The sequence below is a fragment of the Bubalus kerabau genome, chromosome 6 (genome assembly GCF_029407905.1).
Source record: "Bubalus kerabau isolate K-KA32 ecotype Philippines breed swamp buffalo chromosome 6, PCC_UOA_SB_1v2, whole genome shotgun sequence".
NCBI lineage: Eukaryota > Metazoa > Chordata > Mammalia > Artiodactyla > Bovidae > Bubalus > Bubalus kerabau.
In genome coordinates, this window is record NC_073629.1 from 97,820,967 (window position 1) to 97,848,063 (window position 27,097).

The 27,097-nt window shown below is 42.6% G+C and overlaps 1 protein-coding gene and 1 pseudogene across 1 annotated transcript in view; both read left to right on the forward strand.

The window, feature by feature from the left end:
- Window positions 1–27,097, forward strand: part of AGBL4 (AGBL carboxypeptidase 4) — a 1,384,238-nt gene that overhangs the window by 925,128 nt on the left and 432,013 nt on the right. The window lies entirely within an intron of this gene.
- Window positions 766–25,319, forward strand: LOC129655831 (40S ribosomal protein S2-like; annotated as a pseudogene).

Genomic DNA, 27,097 nt, shown 5'->3' on the forward strand with positions numbered 1-27,097 from the left:
CTTCTCACTCCTGTGCTCTTAGCTGGCCATCCCACACCCACTCTGGGCCTCCCTGCATTCTGGCATTTGTTGTGCTGTTACCTTAGCTGGCCATCCTGTGCTCTTAGCTGGCCATCCTGTGCTCTTAGCTGGCCATCCCATGCCCACTCTGGGCCTCCCTTCATTCTGGCATTTGTTGTGCTGTTGCCTTGACTGCCTCTGCGTGCCACACCATGAGCTCACTAAGGCAGGCTAGTGCTCTATTTGCCTTTGTATCCTCAATGACCATCACATGATCTGACATATGAGATTGTACAGGCAGGAACTATTGACTATCGCTCCCCATTCTGGGTAGGCAGGAAGCTAGGCCCGGTGCCACGTAACTCTTCTAGCCCTGAAATATTGTTGTTCCATTGGTCTGTGCCTCTGAATAGCTGTATGAATCCAAGAACGTTTCTCTGACCCTCAGCCCATCCTCTACCAGGGTTAAACACACACACACACACACACACACACACGCACACACACACACACACACACACAGCCAACTCAGACTCCTGTCAAGCTTTGTGCTTCCCTTTGTTTTAGCTGTGATCACATTGCTATTTGTTTCCTGAGAGCTGCTCTAGGGCAGGGACCACATCTTATTCCTGTGGCTTTGGCACGTGTCACAGTGTCATGAGCAGAGTATGTGTGAGCAAATGTTTCTGAATCCTGGAACATGCTTTAATGAGAGTATATGTGGGGGGTGTGAGGAGAATCAAACTGCTTCATAATGGAACCAAAATGCCTTTAAATAGCTGCTTCTGCCCTGAGACGAATGTGCTCATCACCTTTCTGTGAGTGGTTCAGAGTGTCTCTTTGACGTAATCTTGTGAATTTCATTTTGGGGAACAAAAGTAGAGATAACCAAAAACACTTGCAGCTGTCATAGAGCAAGGTACTGATTCATCAGTCTATGATTCTTTTGTTTATTGTTTGCCCCCCCGCCCCCCACACACACACATTAAGCTTTAAGCTCTATGGGCACATGGACCTCATCAGTCTTTTTTCCATTGATTCCCCAACACCTACCACAGTGTCATGCACACAGGAGATTCTCTATATGGGTTTGTTGAATATACAAAAGTAAATGTGGTACTCCTAAAATTCTATGAAATACAATGAGACTGGCTTCCTTATTCTCACACATTTTTTCCATAAGCAAAGGAAATAATTAAGATAAAGAGGAAGTGGTGACGCTTGGATAATTGTTTTAAAATTAAAGGATTAGGGACTTCCCTGGTGGTCCAGTGGCTAAGACTCCAGCTCCTAAAGTAGGGGGCCCAGGTTCAGACCCTGGTCAGGGAACTAAGATCCCACATGCTGCAACTAAACATCCTGCATGCTGGATCTAAGACCCAGTGCAGCCAACTAAGTAGGCAAGTAAATATTTAAATAAATAAAAGAAAATGAAAGGATCATAACATCCAGGTAAAATCCAGATATCTAATAGGAATATTCATATCTAATACCATCTACTTACCAGGTTTGTGGAATGTAAATTCTTTATATAAATAAGCTTCCATCCTTACAAAAGCTTGGCCAGTTAGTTAATATTCTCCCCATTTTACCCATATGGAAATCGAGGCTGAAAAAGGTTAAGTAATTTGATCAAGGTTGCACAGCAATTAGAAAATGATGGAGCTGAATTCAAATCTGACTTGAATATAATCCTAATTTTTTCCCACCGCTCTTCTACCCTCTATCTACACATCAAATTTTTACTCTTTGACCATGTCTTGGGCTTTGTTCTAAATTCTGGGAATACAGTGTTCAATTGGGACACTACCTCTAATACAAGAGAAAGATTTAGGAATGTGAGGAGGGAGCTGACATTCGTTGAACATCTACTTATATACCAAACACTATTCTAAGTTCTTTATCCAAATAATCCTCACAATAGTCCTTTAACAGGTTTATTGCTATCCTACTTAATTGATGAGGAATATGAAGGTTTGAGAGATTAAGTCATGTGCCCAGGGTCACTCAGCAACTGAGCTGTGAATCTGGAACCCAAGTCCAGAGCAATCAGGTTTTAAAGTCATGCTCTTCCACTATGCCAGAGTACCCTAACACAACTAATTCAGCATCTGATTCTAAGATTGCTGAAGCTTTTAAGACTGCAAAGAGCCCTTCAATGGGGAAGACATCTCCTCAGTATCTCTTTCCCTGACACAAAGACCTACTTTTCCACCAGCAAAAGGCAGGAAATTTATCACCCTTGGAATTTATAATGGCAAACGTATCAGATTTCTGTATGTGACTATGTCTGTTAATGTAACTGCTTAGTTTACAAATATGCCTTGTCAGTTTTATATAACAGTGATCTGCTTGTCACCAGGAGTCTCAAGCAGACACCTACAGGAACAAGAGAAATACTCACTGAACAGTGGGATGCAGCGGACCCAGAGACAGGGGCCCTTCTGGCTACTCCTCCCTTCTCTTCTTAGGGTCCTGACATTATAGGATGGATACAGCTTACTATTTAGATTCAGCCAGGTGCATGAGTGCTCAGTCGAGTCCAACTCTTTGTGACCTCTGGACTATAGCCCGCCAGGCTCCTCTGTCCATGGGATTCTCCAGGCTAAAATAGTGGAGTGGATTGCCATTTTCTCCTCCAGAGGATGTTCCTGACCCAAGGTTCAAACCCGTGTCCATGTCTCCTATGTCTCCTGCATTGCAAGCAGTTTCTCTACCACTTGAGCCATCGGGGAAACCCAGAATCAGACAGATCTCACTTCAAATCCCCATCCTGTCATCTCTGAGGTGTATGATTTTGAACAAGGATAAAACAACTTTGTGTATTGTTATGAGGATTAAATGAGATAACGTGAACAAATCCAATGACATGAGTTTCAGCATCCTGTTAATACCTCTGAGGTCACATGAACATTATTAGCTGCATTTCTGTAACCCAATGCCCCTGCCCTGTTTTAGTAGGAAATCCAGTGTTGTACACTGTTCCTGTAACTCAGAGAGTTTCTTCAAAGAGTCTTGCAAGTATTTGTACACTGCTCCTAGTTATCACTTGACCATACAAGCTGAGCTGGGATATCATGATTCTAGCTCTCAGTCTAGTTAGGAGGTGCTTGCTTCTAGGCTGGAACTTTATTCCTTTGAATACTGTGTTTATTGTTGCCTTTATCTGCAGAGCTGGAAATCTATGACTTGTGGAAATGAAAGTGAAATGCCAATCCTGTAGCCCAATGCCAGAAATTAACTCTGCACAGAATAATACACCCATGAGGTCTCTCTGTTATGTTCATTTCAGGGGTATCCCAGAGCAAACACCTTGGGCTCTGAAGTGTTAACTGAATTTAGTGGTCTACCTCTTTTAATTCACTCAGAGTTATTAATCCAGGGCATCTACTCAATCTGCTGTTGGCTGTTCTAGGAGCCACCTCTGCCATCTGACGTTCTGGGTCCTTGGCTGCTTCTTAATTCTGGGTTCTTCCTTACTTTTGGATAAGTTCTCTGTGAAGCCTTCTATTGATCTGCAGTAACTTGATCAGCCTCCCTCCTTTTTTCTCCCCTTTCTCTGCCTATCTCCTTCCCTCCATATAGACATACACCTGTCTCAATTTATCAGCTATGTCTGTGTACTTGTCAGAATTCCTGAAAAAGGGCTCAAATTTGGGTTTCATTTTTCCCACCTCAAAAGTTCTTTGTAGCTCTGTCTGCACTTACCACTTATTGCTCTCTAAGCTGGAAAGGATAATTGAATCCAAGACCCAAAATAACCAATAGTTAAGAGCCAAGTGACCTTTTGTATGCCTTCTATTCAAAATGCGTAACTGGTAGGCTACCGTTGAGTGTAACTCTTGAGGGCAGAGAAAAGGGGCAGGTTTCCCAGATTCGCTCATCACAAGCACCTTCTCCCAGGTCAGGTTCCATCAAGCCTAGCTACCTATCACATGGTAAGTACCCTGCCCAGTGCCTGTCCCCTAAAAGATGTTTAATAAATGTAACCAATTCTCATTCCCCTAAAAGCTACTTGGAGGCTCCAGGAAGTGCTTTCCATTCTGTAAATTCAACTAGAGGTAGAAAAAGTATCTTTTTCTGGACTGCTCACTACCACTCAAGAAGGGTGGTGCACTTTGAGCACATCCCTTGAACTCTGATTGTCAGTTTCCTCAGCTCTTCAGTGGGGGTCAGTGATCTCTGTCCTGCTTACCTCACGGAGACTTCATAATTATCAAGGCACATGATTAGAAAACTGTAGAGATACTAGGACAAGATTTCCCAACCTCGGTGCGATTGACATTTTAGGCCAGAAAATATTTGGTGAGGAGGCCAGTCCTGTGCTTTGTAGGTTTAGTAGCATCGTGGTCTCCACTGGATGCCTGTAGCGCCTTCTCCCTACTTGTGACAACTAGAAATTTCCCCAGATAATGTCAAATGTCCCCTAGGGGTTAAAATTCTCTCTAGTTGAGACCTGCTGGTTAGGGCATTTTTATTAACATTGTTGTTGTTTTTGTTGTTGAATTTAAATTCAAAGCAGAGTGTTCCTCTGAAGAACGAGGGCTGACTTGAAGGCACAGTGGGGCCCCTTCTTGTCTGTGTGAAGAGGGAAGAGACAAGCCTAAACAGTACCACGAAGCTGGTTTGCTTGACCTTGGCTGCATCTCTGTTGGGTCAGGGATAGGAAGATGGTTGAAGGGCAGACAGTATTCAACTCCTCATAATCTCCAAAGATCAGATCAACAAGCTGCCTAGTCTGTGCGGAGCCCCTGCCTTCCTTCCCCCTCCTGGAGGCCCCGTTCTTGAGCTTTTAATTTGTTTTCACAGCAGTTTGAACAAATTGAATTTGTTAATTAAAGTGGTAAAATGAAATGCTGAGCATTATTGATTAGATGCTAATGCCATTAACGGGACGGAAGGAGAGGGACCCAGGCTGTCAATCGACACACAAATCAGATCAGCAGAGGCCACAGTACAGGCAGTGCCTGAAGGCTGAAGGGACAGACCTATTTATGTGTTATGTGATTTCGTTTTTATCAGTCAGGATCTGTAATTGCCAAGACATTCTTTTAGCAAGCAGTTAACTCCTTTGTGCCAGGACTTGTTCTTTGTGCTAAGGATACTGGTGAGTCACACAAAATCCCACCCTTAGGAATCTGAGTGTCTGATGAGGGGAAACCAGAAATCTCACTCTAGCATAACTGAGGGGCTTGAGTTCGGGCTCTGGAGTCAAAAGGTCTAGAGCTCAAGTCCGAACTTGGCCTTTGAGTTAGGATAAGTGACTAAGCCTTCAGTTTCTTTTTCTGTAAAATGGGGATGATAACAGTACCTATTTCATAGGGCTTCCATAGGGATTAAATGTGATAATTCAGGTAAAATACTTAACACAGTCCATGACACAGGGTAACAATAAGAACCATTAGATATTTATTAACAAATATTAGTATAGTATAAAGTTAAATACAGATTTGGGGAAGAGTAGAGGAGAGAGTCGGAGAAGGCAATGGCACCCCACTCCAGTACTTTTGCCTAGAAATCCCATGGACAGAGGAGCCTGGTAGGCTGTAGTCCATGGGGTCGCTAGAGTCAGACACAACTGAGTGACTTCACTTTCACTTTTCACTTTCATGCATTGGAGAAGGAAATGGCAACCCACTCCAGTGTTCTTGCCTGGAGAATCCCAGGGACAGGGAAGCTTGGTGGGCTGCCGTCTATGGGGTCGCACAGAGTCAGACACGACTGAAGCAACTTAGCAGCAGCAGCAGCAGCAAAGAAGAGAGGGGCTTCCCTGGTGGCGCAGTGGTAAAGAGCTCCCCTGCCAATGTAGGAGATGGGTCTGATCCTTGGGTCAGGAAGATTTCCTGGAGAAGGAAATGGCAACTCACTCCAGAATTCTTGCCTGGGAGATCCCACAGACAGAGGAGCCTGGTGGGCTACAGTCCAGGGGTTGCAAAGAGTCAGACATCACTGAGCGACTGAGCACAAGTACCAGCATGAGAGAAAAGAGGGATTAGACCTGCTTTGGGGAGATTAAGGAGTCTTTGAATGTGACATTTGGAGTTTGGCGTTCCAGATGGAGAAATGGGAGAAGGACTTCAGAGAAGAATGCATGCAAGATTATGTACATAGGCAAATGCCCAGTTTAGCTTGGAATGGTAGAAGTCTGTGGGGACAGCAAGAGCTAGGTTTGAATGACACCCGAGTCTCATTATCACCTCAGGCCTCACAGCTGCTGGGCGCCCTACTTGGACTACTCCCCCACTCTTTCTTTTTTTCATTCTCAGCTTAAATGTCACTTCCTCAGAGAAGCTATCCCCAAATACCCATTTTACATTAGATCATCCTGTTCTCTAATAGAACCCAGAGTTTCCCCTTTACAGAACTTATTATAATTTATAATTACTTATTTTATCTTCTTGTTTACTTAATTAAACTCTGTCTCTCACCAGGCTATGACTTTATCATGGGAGAGACCACGTTTGTTTATTTTTTCCACTGGATCATCAGTTCCTAGCATAATACAGAGTTTGGCATATACAGACCTTGGTATTTGTTGAATGAATGATTGAGTCATGTACCAAAAATAGGCAGTAAGGCATAAGTGCTTTGACTTGCATAAAACCTACTCATTTTGGTCAATGACAAATACATATTGATGAATCATTTATTAATCAAAAAAGGAGTTAATACTTGTTGAGCACCTACTGTGAGCCATGCACTTTAAATACATTATTTCTAATTCTTCCAATAACCTTAGCAAGTAAATATTATAGTCTCAATTTTAATATGAGGAAACTGAGACTCAGAGAAGTTAGGTTACTTGCCCAAAGGCACCATGCTAAGTGGGAGCAGTGCAATTAAAACCCAGGTGTGTTTGCCTCCCACACCAGTGCTTTGGAAAGCCTAAAGGTCAAGAAATGTCACCAAACCCTTGGCAGCTGGGACCATGAGAGGGCTAAGAGGTAGGAAGGGGAACCAAGGTGGGCCAGAGGGCCATGGGAAAATAGTTTTGCATACAGAATTTTGGCAGGGAATTTTTTAAACCTCTCTTCCAGTTCAAGAATGGTTCTTAGAAAAAGGCAAAAATTTTAAACTCTGTTTACAAATAGTTGGGTTCATATGGACAAATTCTTAGTTGTGGTTACTAAAATATTACTTTTAGTCATTTGCACTGAAGTTCCTTATAACACAATGCGTTTTGTGCCTCCTGGATGAAATCAAAAGCTGATCTTTAAACACTTGAGATTGAAATCTGAATGAAGAGCTAATCAAAGATGCAACACCATATCTGCTGCTTACTTGTGACAACTGAAGAACCACTGAAGGAGGAAGAGGAGTGACAGCTAGTGGATATGGGGTTTTGGTGGGAGGGGTTGATTAAAATGTTCTACAACTGAATGTGGTGGAACTGAAAGTGAAAGTCTCTTAGTCTTGTCTGACTCTTTGCAACCCCATGGACTATATAGTCCATGGAATTCTCCAGGTCAGAATACTGGAGTGGGTAGCCTTTCCCTTCTCCAGGGGATCTTCCCAACCCAGTGATCTAACCCAGGTATCCCGGATTGCAGGCAGATTCTTTACCAGCCGAGCCACAAGGGAAGCCCAAGAATACTGGAGTGGGTAGCCTATCCCTTCTCCAGCAGATCTTCCCAACCCAAGAATTGAACTGGGGTCTCCTGAATTGCAAGCGGATTCTTTACCAACTGAGCTATCAGGGAATGTGGTGATGGCTGTTTAAATCTGTGAATGTATTAAAAATCATTCATTCACCATGTAGTGGGTGAATTGTATAATATGTGAAATATATCTCAAGAAATCTGTGATACTATTTTAAAAGAAAAAAAAAATGTCACCAGGAAACTAAAAACCCAAGGTCCTGAGGACTGTAGAAGATGACAACCAAGATTGTGAAGGGCCCAGTTCCATCGCTGGTTGGGGAAATGATATCCACATCCTGAGTGGTGCAACCAAAAACAAAGCAAGCAAAAACAACAAAGAGTACAAAGATGTAAAAGATGCTAGGTTTTGTGGTCATCATTAAGGGAGAGTCCCAACAACCCATGATTCTAATTCAGAGTGGATTTCCCAAGTTTTCCCATAAACTTGCTGAGGTACCTTGGCAAGGTCACTTAAGCTGAGACTGAGTTTCCTCATATATAAATGTACGTGTGCCCTTAGCATGGTCTTCTGAGAATATAGTAAGATGGATAAAGGAAGAATTTCTTTGCAAACAAACTATAAATGCCTCTTCACTCTTATTTGCAAATAAAAGACTGGGATGATTCATTCTTACCCCAGTAACCAATAATTTGTCATAGCCAGATCGGGTGTTGGCTACTACAACACCAGCAAGTTCTTGAGGACTCAAAGCTGCTTCAGTGTTAGAATTACACACCAGAGTGCATTTCTCTCACGCTGTGTTGGGCTGAGCGAACTCAGGGCCCCTTGAGCCTGACACTCAAACAGCACTCCTACCACAAACCTGCATCTAGCTGGCTTTTCATGACTCTTTGGGGCTCAGATAAGATCTCTGTGAAGCTTAGCCAGGCCTGTGGATTGTTATCATAGAGGGAGACTTCCCAAAAGAGCATCCTAAGGAGAGGAAAGATATTAAGCAACTGTGGAAGGCAAACGCTCCCACTTTACCAGAAGAGAAAGTAGATTTCTTCTACTTTTTATAAGACCAGAGAATGTGATTTTACTCCTGGATGTGGGGTTTGAGGAAGTCATCGAATTATTCCTCTACTCTCTATCCACAATCAGACCAACTGAAAGATGGACTCAGGCTTGAGATAAATAACCACTTACAATAGCTTCATTGGAAAATATGGCTGAAATGTGTTTAGTCACTTTAGTCGTGTCCGACTCCTTGTGACCCTATAGACTGTAGCCTGCCAAGCTCCTCAGTCCAGGGGATTCTCTGGGCAAGAATACTGAAGTGGGTTGCCATTTCCTCCTCCGGGGCATGGCTGAAATGGGTGGCAACAAATAGTCCTAGAAGCCTGCCTGCCTCCCTGGTCACAGGCAGCAAGGGGGCAGAGCAGAGAGGGATAGAACTAAGTGTGTGCTCTCTGTAGACAGGCTAATTCCAGAGACACAGGGAGTACCAGCTGAGCCTCCACTGTCAGTTCACCCACTGTCATCATTGGATAAGTTACTCCTACTCCTCTAAGGAGACTCCAGTAAAGTAAAGGATATAGTAGAGTGGGCTGGAAAGGCAGAATGTTATTCTAGCAGAGCTTCCTCCATGTTGAAACATATCCAGAGCCAAGGGAGAGACACTTGGAGTGTTTTAAGCAGGACAATTACAGAGTAAAATTTATAATACATTTTGGAAACAGGACTGTAGGAAATGAGTAGAAGATTAATTTGTATCCAAATATAAGGGATATTGGTATAATTTCATGACTTTATAACCACACAGCAGACTGTAAACCAAAACTGATTAATTAACCCAATACTGCTGACTCACTTGAACTCTCAGAATTTAGTTTGTTCAACATCTTTTTTGAATGAAAGACCAACTGAAGTTATGAAATAGAGGGTTGGCTTTTACAGATGAAGTGCAAGGCTCAGTGATTTTGATCAGCATACCAGAGGTATGATCATAAAGGGGAAGAGGGAGAAATGGCTAATACAAGAGAAGACAGAGTTGAGATCTCCAGAAACTTGGAGCCAAGGACTAAGTAGAACAAAGTGAAATTAAATTTTAGATGCTCAGACTCAGAACTAAGGCAGCGGCCATGGGAATAGAAAGGAGAGGAACTGTCTGAAGGATTCTTTGGAGGCTGGTTGTGGGGATAAAGGTGACTAAAGTGTCTCAGAGGACTCCAAAGTTTCCAGCTTAAGGAATCAAGTGGGTGGTGTGCCCTTTACCACCAGACAGGGAACACCAGAGAAGAGCATTCTCCTTCCTTTCACCTATGCCTAAGGTGAACATATAATTTATCCCACAAATTTCACTTTTCAGAATGAAAGATGGTACCATTAAAAATTGCATTTAAACAACAGATATATATATATATTACACATACATGCATACATATATATGTATCTGTACTCACCCTGCCTTGCTGCCCTGATCTCTGCATGCTCTGGTTCCTTAATGCAGTCTATTACTAAGCCCCTGGAAACCTTCCTGTTGAGTGACACCCTACCTGGCATGATGACTAAGTGTCCCCAACCCATCCTCTCCTCTCTACTGAAAGCTGTGTCTCTCAGTCAGCCCCCAGACACATGCATTATTGAATCATTCAGCCTGGAGTCTCCAGGGATGTGGAACCTATTCTCAATCCTTTACCATTAGATAAACATTAGGGGAAAGAAAGAGAATTAAACCTTTCTGCGGCTCCCCAGGGGCACTTACCAAAATAGGCTACCTCGTCAAAACAGCATTTAACTAAATGGGTGAGCAACATCAACGAGGGAACCTGGGGAGAGGCAAGGGCTCCTGCTGAGAAAGCATCCAGGGGAACCAAGAAGATGCAGATCATCCTGGGATGCAGTCCCAGGCCTGGGACTAAGGAGGGCAGAGCTTAACCAGGGAAAGACCCCACCTGTAAAATATGTGTAGTACTCTCTAGTTTCCAAAGCAGTGTCCCATCTGGCAAATACTTTTAATCTTTAGCAGAAGTCTGAGAGGGAGACAGAAGTAATTACTAACCCTATTTAATAACACTGGAAACTGGTCAGAGCTATAATAACTTGCCTGTGGTCACACAGGGCTGCTCTTATTAGTGCCTAAGGCTAGTTGTAGGAATAGGGTTTTCTAAACTCAGGAAGATGTGGGTGACACTTTGGGGAAGAGGGAGTATACTCACAAGAGTCAAGACTGATGGATAAAAGCTGTAGTAAGCAGATTCCAGTTTAGTAAAGAAAGACGTTATCTGTCTACTAGATTGATATGGGCTGTCATGTAAGGTCGGAAAAGGCAATGGCATCCCACTCCAGTACTCTTGCCTGGAAAATCCCATGGATGGAGGAGCCAGGAAGGCTGGAGTCCATGGGGTCGCTGAGGGTTGGACACGACTGAGCGACTTCCCTTTCACTTTTCACTTTCATGCATTGGAGAAGGAAATGGCAACCCACTTCAGCGTTCTTGCCTGGAGAATCCCAGGGACAGGGGAGCCTGGTGGGCTGCCGTCTATGGGGTTGCACAGAGTCGGACACGACTGAAGCGACTTAGCAGCAGCAGTCATGTAAGGTAGTGAACTCCCTGTCCCTGGAGGAATTTAAGCAGAGGTTGGATAACAGTTATATTTTAGAAAAAATTCTCTGTGTTAAATAAAAGGTTAAACTAATGATCTCTAAGATTTTCTATTTTTTAAATATTTATTGAACATCTACCATATGTACACATATACATATATAAATATGCATATATTTTATTTTTGGAACAACCTTGCAAGGTAGAGATTCTGTTTAACTCTGTTTACTAGAAAGGACAACTTTGACTTAGAGGTGGTAATACGCTTACAATTTTTGGTGCTCATTCAGTCCTTTCTTTAAAGTAAATCACAGAAATCTTTTGTTTAAAGTAGTAAAGAGGAGAAAAGGTAAGTCTTTTTCTGGCATGTAAGATTACTAAATGTTGTTTTTAAAACTTCTCTGTGTGTTCATATTTATGTGTTTCTTTGGACTGCAGTGAAACATTGTTTTGTGTTTTTTGTGGGGGCTTTTAGTGAAGGAGCCCTGGGAGGCTTAAAAAACATTACCTGAATAATTTTACCTCTAGAAAAACACTCATTAAAAAGGTTCACGGCAGAAAATAGCAGAAAAGTAATCTTTGTCATTTCTTTCCACAGCTAAGAAATTCTTATATTTTTACAAGGGTCACTCTGTGCCATGCTTGGCACAGACTTTTCAAAAATACTCTTAAACCAATTCCTGAGATACTTCATTTTTTAACCTGCATTTAGGCTAACTTCTGTACACGGTTTCCCTGGCAACCATGTAATTTCAGGAAACAATGCCTTTCTCTTGGGTCTCATTTCCGGCAAATACGCAACCAGAAAATTTTTTTTTGTCTTCGTAACATTAAAAGATCTGTGGTCCTTTGACAGCTGAAGAAATGCTCAGAAATATCATCTCCCTTTTTACTATTCAAAAAGTAACAGTGCTTTTCCTTTTCTGAACATTTCCTTTCCATTAATTTAATATAACTCTTTTGTATGTAAAGTCAAAATTAGACTGAAGGAATGCATTTTTTAAGTGTAAGAGAAACATCAGGAACACCTTTTTCTTCCTCAACCCTGTGGTCTGTGAAATTACCAAGGTTTAATTGAAAGCAAAGCTTTTCTTTCGTGGAAGACATGCATACCATCCTGTACACCTATCTCTCATCTATGTCCTGGAGTAGCCAAGCATCAGGCAGACAGGAAGGAGGCAGGCAGCCTGGTCTTGCTCTGATGAAATTTCAGTTACATGCTGCCTTGGGGTAGAGATGGTGAGTACCCCTGAGCCAATGTAGCAAAGCCCCTAGAGTCTCTTTCAAGAATCAGATAGGAAACCTAAGCTTCCCTTGGACTCATTCCCATAGTCTTTCCTGAAAGGGATGGACTGATGGGAGTCCGAAGGAGGGGAAGGTATATTTATTCATTCCTTCAATCAGCCAACAAATGGACACATAAACAAATATGAGATGTGGTATCAGAAGCTATGAAGAAAAATGTAGTAGAACAAAAGACAGAGCAGGATGAAGGCTATTTCAGCGGGGATGGACAGGGAAAGCTCTCTAAGTAGGTGACATTGAACAAAGACCTGAATGACGCGAGGGAGTAAGGGGATACATGGGGGAAGCATATCTGTGTACACTTAGTATCTTGTCTTAGCTGCACAATGGCTCCATGAAAGCAAAATAATTATTCCCACTTTTTGGATGAAGGACTCTGACTGGCTCCCACACCTGCCTCGTTACTGTCTACAGACTTCGGAAAGCTTTAAATGTGACACTTAAATGCCTTTGTATTGGTGTTTTTGCTTAAGCTTTTGAGTAAACTGACATTCAAGGTCATTTCTAGGTCATTGTACGTTGGTCTCTATGTCTCTATAGCATCTTTTGGTCCCCATGAAAAAATTTAAAGAAATATTTGAGTAATATTTGTTGGGATGACAATTTCCTCATCCCAAAAATATGCTAATAGTATCTACCTCACAGTACTGTTGTGAGGATTAAATTCTATTATATATATAAAATACTTAACAAATGCTAGCTTTTTAGCATACCTTTGGCAATAGTAGCTGCTGTTATTGTTGACATCCTAGATCTGCCATTAAATTCCTATGCACCCTTGAGTAAGTCACTTAGCCTCTGGCAAAGTGCCTAGTTATTAATAGAAGACATTTAATAAATAATTATTGAGTAAATGATTGATTGAATGAATGAATGAATATGTTAACCACAATGGCCTTTGATTTCTGTTTTATAGAGTGAAAGAGTTAGATTGAAATGTGATGACAAAGTTTTTACAACATTCCATACACAAGCCCTCTCACATTTGTAATCTATTTTAATCAGCACAACTAGTACATGGGCATTTACCCATCTAACCCTTATCTGACCGATGAGGAATTTGAGGTTCATAAATGGAAGAGGATCTACCCCCTATTGTAAAGCAAGACTTACTGCTATTATGCTTCATCCTAAAATAACTGTGAACATGAATTATTTAACCATACAGAGGTTTAACTCGCTGAAATGAAGTTGACTCTCTAGATTGCTACTATGAAACTCTGTTATGGGCAAATAATGTTGGGAGGCAACAAAACCTTAAAGATAGGAGACATTAATGACTTAATGGCAACACATCTGACATTAAAAAAAAAAAAATCCTGTTTTCTCTGGGCCAGTTCAGAGGGAGTAGAGAGAGGAAGGTTGGAACTGTCATTGGGTAAGAAAGAAAGAAGTAATAAATCTTCTCCAGATGGCAGAGTATGCCAAGCAGAAGCCAGGTTTATGAATTGAGAGGAAGCCTGAGCTAAGCCCTTAATCCCTTACACGTGTCTAGTCTTTTCAAGTTTGCAAAACTCCTTCCTGAGTGTGATCATATTTGGGCCCAAGTGTATCACTAACTAGAGGGGGGCTGAAGAGGTTGATGTAGCCAAAGGAGTGCTCCAGAGAGACCAGCCAGGCATCCAGGTCTAGGGCCATGGGGGCCGGGTGGTTCCAGACCTTGAATTATAGCTCAGTATATTTAAGCTGGGCAGGAGACGGTCCTGCCCTGTGAGTTGGCACACATCTGGTAGCACTGCCCAAGGGCCTCTGCTACGAGATCTCTGCTAAGAGATCAAGGCCCACATTTTCTGGGTTCTTTCCTTGAGGTGATCTTCCACAATAAATGAGAAAAGCCCAAGATCAGCCTGGTGCTGATTATCATGTCTGATTGATATAAAGAAGAAAATGAATCATGAGGTTAGACGCCCAGAGGATCTCTAGGAAATTAGGATTCAGAAGTGGGTCGAGCTAGCGTTTCCAGGACAAACTGTAACCAGTGATGGTGTGGGAGTGCCACATTCAACACCGACAATTCTGTTAATACATAGCATATTAGGTGTTGAGAATACAGTAATGAGTAAGTTTCATGATCTCTGCCTTCATAGAGTTTACAGTTAAGATAGGAATTACAGGAATTAATTGCACATATATTTATAAACCATAAAAGGTACTACGGATGAGAAGTCTTATCACAGAACATAATAGAAAGACCTGATATGATTTCCAAATTCAAGGATAATACTGCTGAGGAAGTGATTTTTGATCTAAGATATGAAAGATATGCTGATTTTATCAAAGGAGCAAGTGGGAAGTGGTAGAGATAATTGCTCCAGAAAAGAGAACAGTGGTAGCAAAGACCAAAGATCAAGAGAGAGGGTGGCATGTTTTGAAACTGAAAGGATGCGTGACTGAAGCAAAGATACTGAGGGAAAGATGAGGCTCAAGAGGTTGGTGGGGCCAGACTATGCAGGGCACAGGGCTTCTTAGGCCATGGGAAACTTTTAACCTTTTACCTCAGAGACTGTGAAGCCATTGTGTAAAGAATTAAGGATCTGATTTTAATTTTAAAGGAATCTCTGTTGTGTCAGGAATGGATTGGAGACCTCCCTGGTGGTCCAGTGGTAAAGGATCCACCTGCCAATGCAAGGGATGTGGGTTTGATCCCTGGTCTGGGAAGATTCTACCTGCTACAGGGCAACTAAGCCCCTACACCACAACTCCTGAGCCCATGCACTGCAACCACTGAAGCCTGTACACCCAGAGCCTGTGCTTCTCAACAAGAGAAGCCACCACGATGAGAAGCCTGGGCACAGCAACTAGAGTGTAGCCCCTGCTCACTGCAACTAGAGGAAGCCTGTGCATAGTGACGGAAATGCAGCACTGCCAATAAATAAGTAAATAAAATTATATATATATATAAAGGATGGATTGGAAGTATGTTGAACTATGCAGACTCAGAGACTTAAGTAAATATATATATATATATATATATATATGCTGAACTATGCAGACTCAGAGACTTACCAGCCAAGAGAAAGCAAGAGAAGGACCCAGATCCAGAGAAAGTTTTGGGTGAATGTAGTTTCAATTTCATGCATTGGAGAAGGAAATGGCAACCCACTCCAGTGTTCTTGCCTGGAGAATCCCAGGGACGGGGGAGCCTGGTGGGCTGCCGTCTATGGGGTCGCACAGAGTCGGACACAACTGAAGCAATTTTGCAGCAGCAGCAGCAGGCTAGTGGCAGAACTAATCTAAACTAATCTAAGCAACTATTTGAGGGCGGCTCTAGTCTGAGAGTAAAGAACTGAAATGTCGCACAGTGTAACCTCACAGAACCTATGAGCAGTGAGAGGACTTTGCAGGAAAATAAATCTTTTAGTTCAGCAAATTCACGTACCAAACAATGTGCTAAGCGTGTTTTCTCTGGTGTCTATTATCTCATTTAAATTTGCATCGCCATTATTTGAGGAAGAGCTATCAATTATTATTCCACTTTTTCAGGTGAGAAAACTGAAGCTCAGCAAGATTAAGTGACTTGGCCAAGAGCTTCCAGCCAGTAAATGGAACCAATTCGTGCCGAGTTCATTGGATTCCAAGCCCAGTGATCCCACACTTCACCACTCTCTTTAAAAAGTAGTATCTAATGCTAGGAAAATAGCATGCCTAAGGGAAAAAGAGACCTATGGAAACAGCTGATTCTGTAACATAACTAACTTACCATGGAATTGCAAATAGAACTTTATTACATTTTTGTGTATGTGTGCCAAGGGTCTAAATCGAGCCCCAGGTCCATCTGACCCAAACATCTCCTTCCAGGAATGCATATTAAAATTGGGGTGAGAGCCCAGAACAGTCAGATTCTGTCTCGAGGCACCTGTGCCAAGATTCCAGTTGAAATTTTTAATTGAGTTCAAGCTCCTGTAAATGGGGATGCACTAATCCGAGTGTTGATTAAGCTTTCATTCTTGCTGCTGTCGGAGCCATGTGACTCTAATCCTGCGCTTCAGCCATGGGGCTGGCTATTCCCTCTCACACTGCACTGACTTCCCCCACCAGCCAGCAGGGGCTTCTCACAGACATTTGTGCCAATAGAGAGGGTTGCATTCTTGGTTCACTTCCCAAAGCTCTTAACCCAGATGGATTCATGGCTTTTGAATCATGATCAGACCTTGAACTGCACATTAAAAAAAAAAAAAAAAAAAAATAACTTTCTAAATAATAAATGAAACATACACATTCAGATATTATTATGATGGCTGGCTGACTGCTGTGGCCTTCTGGTCCTCAACTGTGGAGCCACATCCTGAGCCACAGAAGAAACTCATAGTAGGCACTCTTAGTGGTTAAAAAGCAGATTTGGGCTTGAATCCTAGCACTGATCATAGTCACTCTGAGCAACAGTGGAGTTCAGTCCATTGGGTTTAATCCTCAGCGACTATGTCAGTTTTGAGGAAAGGCCCAATGCAGTACTTGACACAATTGCCAAGAGCCAGTTAGTTCCTTTCTCTTCTATCTGCTCAGCCAGAGTGACCTCCTTCTCGCTCACTGGCCTTTACCCTCCCCTTCAATGTGACCGTCACCCATACTCTTTCTTAAGACTCCATCCTTACTCCGCACACCCATATGTTGTCTCTGAAGGAAAAATCTGTCTTAGGGCTTCTCTGTTCCCAGTAATCTCTGCATGTAAGCCACTAACGCACCTCCACCTTAGGGTAGATTTCCCACCGTTCTCTCTGGGGCAGTTCTGTGACGATGCAGGCAGTTGTGGGAGGAAATGAAGGAACAAACCAAAGGATGAGGCAAAAAATATCCAAAGCCCCTGCATCCTCTCGGTCATGGCCCCTGACTCCTGTCTGCTTTCCTGCTACATAAGCCTCACGACAGCTACCACTGCTGCTGGAACAGAGTCAGCAGGCGCCAGTGCTGCCGCCGCCACTGCTGACACTTTTACTAATACTACCGTTGCTGCTATTAACAACCCTACTGCTTGTGCGGCTACAATATGCTATGATAATCTTACCGCGATCCTTGTTACTACCACCACCGCAGTGTCTGCAGGCTAATGCTTACCGATGTACCCTAATTAGTGATAATGCTGAAGTGCGTTGCATGTGAAAACTCCCTTAATCCTCACATAACTCTATGACTGAAGTGCTATTATTGTCCTCATTTTATACAGGAAGGAACTGGGACACAGAGAAGTTAAGAAATTTGCCTAAGACCACATGGCTAGAGAGCTTCCCTGATAGCTCGGTTGGTAAAGAATCCACCTGCAATGCAGGAGACCCCAGTTTGATTCCTGGGTCAGGAAGATCCACTGGAGAAGGGATAGGCTACCCACTCCAGTATTCTGGTCTGGAGAATTCTAAAGACTGTATAGTCCATGGGGTCACAAAGAGTCAGACAAGACTGAGCAACGTTCACTTTCACATGGCTAGACATGGCAGGGTCCAGATTTGAACTCAAACATTTTGACCCTAGAGTCTTTTCTTTCACATTATACTACATAGTCTCTAACAACAATAAGCTGCCTCGCTGTCCTGCCCCCAAATTTTATTCTTGAGAGTGGGTTCCCTCAATGTCTTCCACCTTCTTCCACAAAACCACTTCTACCAAAGCACTTATTGTAGTTATTGTCTACATGTTTGGTTGCCTTGCTGCCCACCCCACCCTACCCCCACCAATGCCCACTCCACTATGCTGCTCAATTCAATGTCGAGTGATTACAGAGCAGAGATCACATTGACTCATATCTGGGACTCCAGTGCTTTATATATTCTTGACCTACTAGGCATTGAAATAATTGATTAATGAGTGAACAAAGAAACAGACAAATGACCTTGAGGCAATCAGAGTTCACCAACAGCCAGTGGGGATGCCTGGGGAGGTAGTAAGCTTCCCCCATTACAGAGGTTCCAGCAAAACATCCAGGATTCATAGAGATCCTGAAATAGATGAACTGCAAAGTTTCCCCCAAGTTTAAGGTACCAGAATTCCTCAAGAAGCACACTTGACCGTCGAACACCCTCTCCCCTCTGCATACGGGATGTATTGCATTTGAACTCCTTATGAAATGAAAGGTAATTAGTTACATTGATATTGATGTGAAGTTGTCAAGTCAGATGCCTCTAGGCTTTCAGAAATCTCCAATCAACACACTGTTTGATAGATGAGAGGACAGAGGCCCAGAAAGGTTAAAGCCTGGTCTAATGTGGTGCCTTGGAGCATAGGCAGGCAGGGAAAAAAGTACATCTGTCCTGAGTGACATTCCAGGTCTCTTGCCATTCAAGCCATTTATCAACAGACGGTGATCTCCCATGACCCACACTGACTTCAAAAGGCCATAGATGCCAACTTGTCTTCAAGTAGCAAAGTAGCTCAGCTGCCTAACATAGAGAGCAACCCAATAAGGATTGAAATCACCCCTGTCATGCAAAGTGGTCAACCACTTTATATCTTAGTCTTATCTCAGTCTTTCAGGGGCCTTTCTCTGCCTAAATGTGCTGTCTCCTTCTCCATGTAATGTTTCAGCTTTGAGTGAAATATTGTGTCAGAACTAAAGCCTTCCTCTTTGAAAATCAACATTTTGGCAGCCCCTTGCTGTTCAGTTTCTGAAGGTGCCCAAGTCTGCCTTCCTCATTCATCTAACCACAGGAAATCATTATCCAGTATCTATTCCACTATCATTATCCTATAATGAGAATGCCTCCTTGGATGGGGGAGGGGTGGAGATGAAGGTGGAGATGTAGGTGGTGGGTGGAGGCAGTAAAGATCCTGCAGACTTTGAGAAACAATTGTGCAGTTATAGGTGCCCAGTGGATTATGCTTTATGGCATCATGGCAGGTATATACACACAAATGTATAACATTATATAATATACAATGGTGTATATACACATACATATATATGTATATTCATATAAAGATAATTTCAAAGTGCATTGAACATTTTGTTGTACAGCATTTATCTCTTCTTCTGATAAAAGTTTGGGGAATCCTCAGTACTGATCTTACTTGCAGGAATCACTCAAACTTGTGGGATGAGAGGGAAACACATCCCTATGGTCAGAGATGAGACACCTGACCTTCTTATGCATTAGTCAATCACCATATTCCAACCCCTCAGGTTGCAGAGTCATACTGTTGTTGGATATGCATATTGATTGTAATTTGTTGAATATATGCATGTGTATATGTATATACATATATATTGATGGTTTAGTAAACAGTATTAGCATTATGTATCCTGGATTTATCCTCTTTGTTACATTTATAAAATCCCCAATTTAAAATACAAAACAAATGAAAAATACTTCCAAATTAGTTTGCTTCAATTAATTTATACACTGGGTGTGTTCCAAGTGCTAATGAATGTGATACGCACTAGTAATACAGAAAGGAGCAAAGTCATGATTCCTTGGGTAAGTCTATGGCCCACATAAGACCCTATCAGTAAGCTGGGAGCTGGGAAAAGTTGCAGGCCCACCTTGAACATTTGCAAGACTCAGGCGAGGGAACAAATGGAGGCCTAGAAAGTCTAATCTAAATACTATGTTATAAATCTAGCTAACATATTGTTAAAATATATACCTATCCTCCTACCTGTGTAGATACATAATGAAAAACTAGAAAGATACTTGTAAAGCCGTAATTTTTTTATGATGAAAACTTGGCAAAAAGAAAACAAATCCAAGAGTTCTGAATTTAATCCCTATTGTAATTCCTATTCCTGTCTGAATATTCTCTTGGCAGAGAGATGGGCCTACAATGTTTGCAACAATAAAGCTTGGGGCCCAGAGAAGGGGCCCTATACACAGATAAAAGAATAGGATTGGAAGGTTGAATTCAGTGATATTTCAGTTACCTTGTGCTCTAATGTTCACAGATAACTGAGAAAATAGGTCCTTCTCAAGATAGGAAATACTTGCTTGTATTTAAAGAGTGTTCGGTTTTACATGCCCCCAAAAATATGCACACAAGAGTACAATTGCAAAAACAAATGGAGCTGGGTTATGTGGCCAAATGCAGAATTCATTGAATGCCAGTTGTAACAGACCATAATAAAGCTAAAAGTAAATTGGACTTGAAGATGTATATTTAATCATGGATGCTGAGCACACAATACAATGATATTAAAATATTCAGGCATTCAAATCAGCTCAATGCTGGGGCTGTATGTTCTAAATCTAAACGAAAACATTAAATACGTGCTCAGACCTATATTATTCTTCTAGTTCAAATACCATAAATCTTGAAGAGTTGAAATGTAAACAGTCAAGATTATTTTTACAGCAATAGGCACTTCTTCCAGATCCACAGCTAGCAACTATCACTGAGTCATTTCTGGACTTACCTTTTGAATTCTGGGTTCTTCTGGAACAATCAGAATAGTAGCTCTGGCAGATCGTTGGAGACCTTGTAGGCGGGTCAACCCCACCCCCCATTTCAGGCGAGTGGCTCTTAGAAAGTCCTGGGGGAAGAGTTCCAGATTTATATCAGATGACTTGTTTGAAGTGTGTGTCAGTCAACTATGGGCTGGAAAGCCTTGGGAAAACTATTATACATAATCTTTGAGAACCTCAATTTGTTCATCTATAAAATGGAAAAGTTAGTCACTCTTTCTGTGCCAGGAGTATTTTAAGCATACGTCTAACATAATATTAATTATTTTATACCTTTGGATAGGGATACCTTTGGATACCTTTTTGCTATATGTGCATTGTAAAAAATTTTGTAAATACAAAATAACATTATATCAGAGAAAAACATCACCCTTAATACCATTGCCAAAGATAAATGCTATTAAACTGAATATTTTCTTCCTGACTAGTTATTTGCATATCTGTATATATAGTTAGGCGGTGGTGGTTTAGTTGCTAAGTTTTGTCTGACTCTGGAGACCCCATGGACTGTAACCCACCAGGCTCCTCTGTCCATGGGATTTCCCAGGCAAGAATACTGGAATGGTTTGTCAGTTCTTTCTCCAGGGGATATTCCCAATGCAGGGATTGAACCAGTCCCCTGCACGGCAGGTGATTTCTTTAGTGACTTGAGGTGATGAGGAAGCCCATATATACAACATACTATATATACAGTTTTATGTCATTTAACCTTGTACTGTGAACATTTTACGACATTATTTGAAATTATTTATAAATTCTTTAAATGGTCGAATAATATCCCTTTGAAATGATGTACCATACTTTATTTAAAATCTACTAGTATTTACAGTTGAGATGGTTCTAAATTGTCATTATTCTAAATAGCATGACAATAAATTATCACATCATTTTGCAACTATGCACTTATCACCCTTTTAAATTTTTAGGTAGCAATCTTATTCATTTCTCTAAGTTCAGTGCCCAGTATGGTATTTGGAATAAAGCAAGACCTCTAAAAATATACACTGAATAAATGAATAAGTGAATGAGTGATGAAACACCAGTGAGTATCCCTTTCTGTGACACTGCCTTCTCAGAAAAGGTGGAGGGAGTTCTGTAGCCACACCAGACGCAGATGGGGTGGGGGGGGCTCTCTTCCAAGGCAAGTGGTTACCGTCCTTCTCTCATGTACTTCTGTCAGGTAAATCTCCTCCCTGAAACTCAAGGGCCAATGAGCCTTTTATTGAAATGCAATTTCTAAAGCTTTACCTGAGAAATTGTTTGCTTTGCTCACATTTTGCCTTTGCCACAGTCTACCTCATGTTGCATGTCAAATGACAAGAGTCATAATAAGTAAAGCATGAATGATCTAATTAAAAAGAACCATACTGGAACACTTAGCAAGGATGGGGACCAGAGGAGGCACCTTCATTGCATCAGAGAAGATACTCACATAGGCACTGGAGAAGTTTCTCTTAAAAACTAGATGGGCTCTGACCCTCAGAGTTCTTCTCTGAACATAATTATCTTTAGAATGGGGATAGTGGTAAGTATCATTTACTGAGCTTTTTAGAATGTACTAAGTAATGCTTTACGTACATTGTCTTATTTGATGCTTACAACAATCTATAAAGAAAAAAAAAATAGAGCCCTTGACTTATAAGGAAATGGGGTCTCTGCAAGGTTAAATAACTTGAGTACAGTTGGGATAACTGAACTTTGCAGTGTTGAATGGCTGTATGGCTATGGAGCCAGACAGGTCTGGATTTTAATCCTAGCTCCACCACTGCTTACAAGCTGCGTGACTATGAGAAAGTTATTTAACCTCCTTGAGGCTCCATCTGCTCATCTGTAAAATAAAGATAACAATAGTACCTAATTCATGGGCTTGTTGTGAGGATGAAAAGACATATAACACTTAGGCAGGACCTGGAACGTAGCAAGAGCTCAGGAAATGTTATTTTGTTATGATTACTTTTATTGTTTTCATGATTATACTATTAATATTCTTTGGTGATTACGATGGCAATACCAGACTCTGGGCTGGGGCAGTGGGCATTCAAAAATGTATGACATATAGTGCCTACTCTCCATGAGCGTCCAGCCTAACTTTGCCTCTAATTTTACAACTGCAAAGCTAGTAAATAATGAAGCCAGGACTTGAACTGTAACTGTGGAATTTTAAAATACTCTTCTGCTACCTACCACATCCTTCCATTGTAATGTATACCTGATGTTATTGTTGTTAATAGTTTATGTCTGCCTTCCCCATAAAACTGAGGTCTTGGAGGTGGGAATTCTTGCGACTCCTCTTTGTGTCCCCAGTGTCCAGCCTGGGACCTGCCACAGAGTCAGGTCCTAAGTGTTTGCTGTTATCAACCGAAGGTCCTATTTTGGGCCACTCATCTCCTGCGTCCCCAGGCCCCGGTCAGGTCCACAGTCCCACTGTTTTTGTCCCTTTCTGTGTGTTCCATCCCCCCTCCCCCTCTCCCCATTAGGATTCTGCAGTGAGTGATTCCCTCTGTCATCTCGCCATAAATTGATGACTCGGGCCTGCTGATGCACTGAGCCACATGGCTAATACATCAGCTAAATGGATGCCGAAAACACCACCTGCTCCTTCAGGCAAATGGCACTTTGGAAAATGGAATGTGTAATCAATAGAATTAAACCTTAAGCAGAACTCTGTACCCATGTCCCTGTGCAGGGGCTTGGCAGGCAAACAGTGGGAAGATTTTTTTTTTTTTCTTTTTTCTACTCTTTCAAAGCACTTGGTTTGGCACTTGTTCAGCCAGTTCTGTCGCCCCTATCACGGTCAGCATGGTATCCTCAGCATGCTGTCGCTTCCCTTCCTGTTCTGCCTGAGTCTCTTAGTCACTTGGCCTTTATGTCCTATCTCTGGGAGAGTTAGAGAGAGAGTTTCCAATACACTCAGTGTAGCACAGACAGCTGGAGTTTGAAGCAAGGAGCCTGAAGTCGGGGAGGTCTGGGTGTGACCTGAGGCCAAGACCCTCAACCACACTGAACCTTGACTCATCCGTGAAATGACGGTAATTATTCTCACCTCATAGTGTTGTTTTGAGGATCATGTATCTGAATAGCATATGTGAAGGTGCTTGGTAAACTACAAAGCCACATATGAAGGTTGGTGGTGGTGATTTAGTCGCTAAGTCCGATTCTTGCAAGCCCATGGACCGTAAACTTCCAGGTTCCTCTGTCCATGGGATTCTGAAAGCAAGAATACTGGAGTGGGTTGCCATTTCCTTCTCCAGGAGATCTTTCCAACCCAGGAATCAAACCTGGGTCTCCTGCATTGCAAGCAGATTCTTTACCAACTGAGCTATAAGGGAAGCCCACAAATGAAGATTAACCATCGTTATTATTCCAAGGTATGGATAGGAGCATAAACTCCCTTTGTATTTTCCTTTTTAACCTACCTATCCAAGGAAATGGCTTTTCAGATATGGCTGAGAAAGCCTAAGATCAAGTAGTCATCAGCCGAACGTGGTTTTACTCTTTCTAGGATTATGGCAAAAATTAGAAAATGGAATCCATGAGCTAGGAGGGAACTTAAGGATTATTGGTGCCTTCGTCTTAGTGAAAACACCAAATGGGATGACCCTGGTGCTACGGGAGGGCCCGGAGGCCCCGGGAGCCCTGGAATGGGAGGCCGCGGTGGCTTCCGTGGAGGCGTCAATAGTGGCGTCCAGGGCCGGGATCGCAGCCGCGAAGCTAGTGGAGGCGAGGCTGAGGACAAGGAGTGGCTCCCCGTTACCAAGCTGGGCCACCTGGTCAAGGACATGAAGATCAAGTCCCTGGAGGAGATCTACCTTTTCTCTCTGCCTATCAAGGAGTCTGAGATCATTGACTTTTTCTCAGGAGCATCCCTCAAGGATGAGGTTTTGAAGATTATGCCCATGCAAAAGCAGACCAGTGCTGGCCAGCGGACTAGGTTCAAGGCATTTATTGCCATCGGGGATTACAACGGACAAGTCAGTCTGGGTGACAAGTGCGCTAAAGAAGTAGCCACTGCCATCGTGGAGCCATCATCCTGGCTAAGCTGTGCATCGTCCCTGTGCAAAGAGGCTACTGGAGGAGCAAGATCAGCAAGCCCCACACAGTTCTTTGCAAGGTGACTGGCCACTGTGTCTCTGTGCTGGTGCACCTCATCCCTGCCCCCATAGGCACTGGCATTGTCTCACCCCCATGCCCAAGAAGCTGCTGCTGATGGCTGGCATAGACGACTGCTACACTTCTGCCAGGGGCTGCACTGCCACCTGGGCAACTTCGTCAAGGCCACTTTTGATGCCGTTTCCAAGACCTACAGTTATCTCACCCGTGACTTCTGGAAAGAGACGGTGTTCACCAAGTCTCCATATCAGGAATTCACTGACCATCTTGTGAAGACCCATACCAGAGTCTCCGTGAAGGGGACCCAGGCCCCAGGTGTAGCCTCCACATAATTTTATAAAAAGAATAATAGAGTAAATGAAACTTGTTAAAAAAAAAAAAGGATTATTGGTGAGACTACAGACCTTGCTCTCTGTCCTTGTTATGGTTGAGGGAATCGACGTCCAGAGGGGAGAAGGATTTGGCCAGTGCCATACTGTGAATTGATGGCACAGCAAGGAATGGAGGCAGGTGGTCTTGTCTTGGTCCAGGAGTCTCTCCATGAAGCTTCCAGGCCATAAAATCTTTACAGGAGCTGAGGGTGGGAAGACAGTCAAGGTCAAGGCCACTTGAAGCCAAGAGCTTGCCCTCCTTCCTCTGCACTGTGCTGGTATCACCACCCTGAGAGCATAGGTGCAGAGGAGCCCCTTCTTCTCAGAATTCTTACAACACCATCTTCATTATTTATTTGGCCTTAAATTTTATGCAACCTGGTGAGATCCCTTATGCTGCTGTCTTGAGTTAGCTAATCCACAGTTCTCTAATGGAAGCGATTTTGCCCCCTACTTTCAGAGGACATTTGGCAATGTCTGGAGACGTTTTTGACTGTCAAGATTTGAGAGGGGTTATTACTGGCATCTAGTGGGTAGAAATCATGGCTACTTGAAACATCCTGCAGTGCGTAAGACAACGCTTGACGATGAAAAATGATCTGGTCCAAAGTATCACTAGAGTCAATGTTAAGAAACCTTAATCTAGTCCATTTGTAGGGTTCTGCCTTTTTATCTTTGGCTAGACCATCAGTGGTCTATGAGCTCTGTGTGGACTTCAGTGCAGTCTTGCTGATTCCCTTAGTAGATTTAACATAGCAGAATCTAAGCAAATATTTCTGGGTGGGGAATGCATAGATGGGGAAAGAGCACCAGACTATAAGCAGGGACCCTTGTTTGGTCAAAGCTTCACCACCAGCAGGACTAAAGTAATCCTGGACTAGATTAGTAATTTTCAAACTGTGCTCCAGGAAGCTGTAACAATATCTGCATCTGTTTGATTCTATGGCTTTTGAATGTAATTTCTTACGTACAAAGAATTCCGGAGTTGTAAAAATTTGTAAACCACTGAGGTAGTTGAACCCTTAAGGTAGTTTTAAGCCAAAATCCCTCTGAAGACTCCTCAGAGGAGGACATATATAAAGGTTCTATTTTTAACAAACTCAAAGAATGCCTCTGTGATGTCAGTTTATGTTCTCCAGTCATGGGTTGAGGATGGTGGCCTCTCTGGCACCCTTCTAGTTTGGAGACTGTCCAGCTCCTTACTCTTCTTGTGGCCATGCAGCAAGCCATGAGTCGCCCTTCAGGAACCTGAATGTTCAGGAGTGAGCTCTGGGGGAGATTTCTGCCTGTGCCTCCAACCCTGGGAGCATTCCCTGGCTCCTAAGGAGGGCCTCAGTCAGGTGCCATTAAGTAATGGCCATTTGGTGTATTTATAAACCCAGAAGCCTGTGTACGCTGGTGATAGACTAGTGCAGGAGCTAATAAATTAGTGCGAGGCAGGGGCAACCTGAGACCTGGCTCAGTGAGATGCTCTGGTTGCCTCTGGAGGGGGCTGCCTGCTTCATGCCCACTGCAAAAGACCGGAGGAAATATAGCTGAGGGTACTAAGAAAAGTCAAGAAAGAAATTCAGAGAGAGACAGCTCAAGAAGAGAGAGCAAGAGTTTGATGCTAGTGATGAGTGATGGTGATTATCTCTGAGTGAAAAGTAGAATGTTCAATAAACATTCATTTGTAGTTATTATTAGAATTATCATTACTTATAGTTAACCATTGTCTGGGTTTATAGAGACCAGCAGGA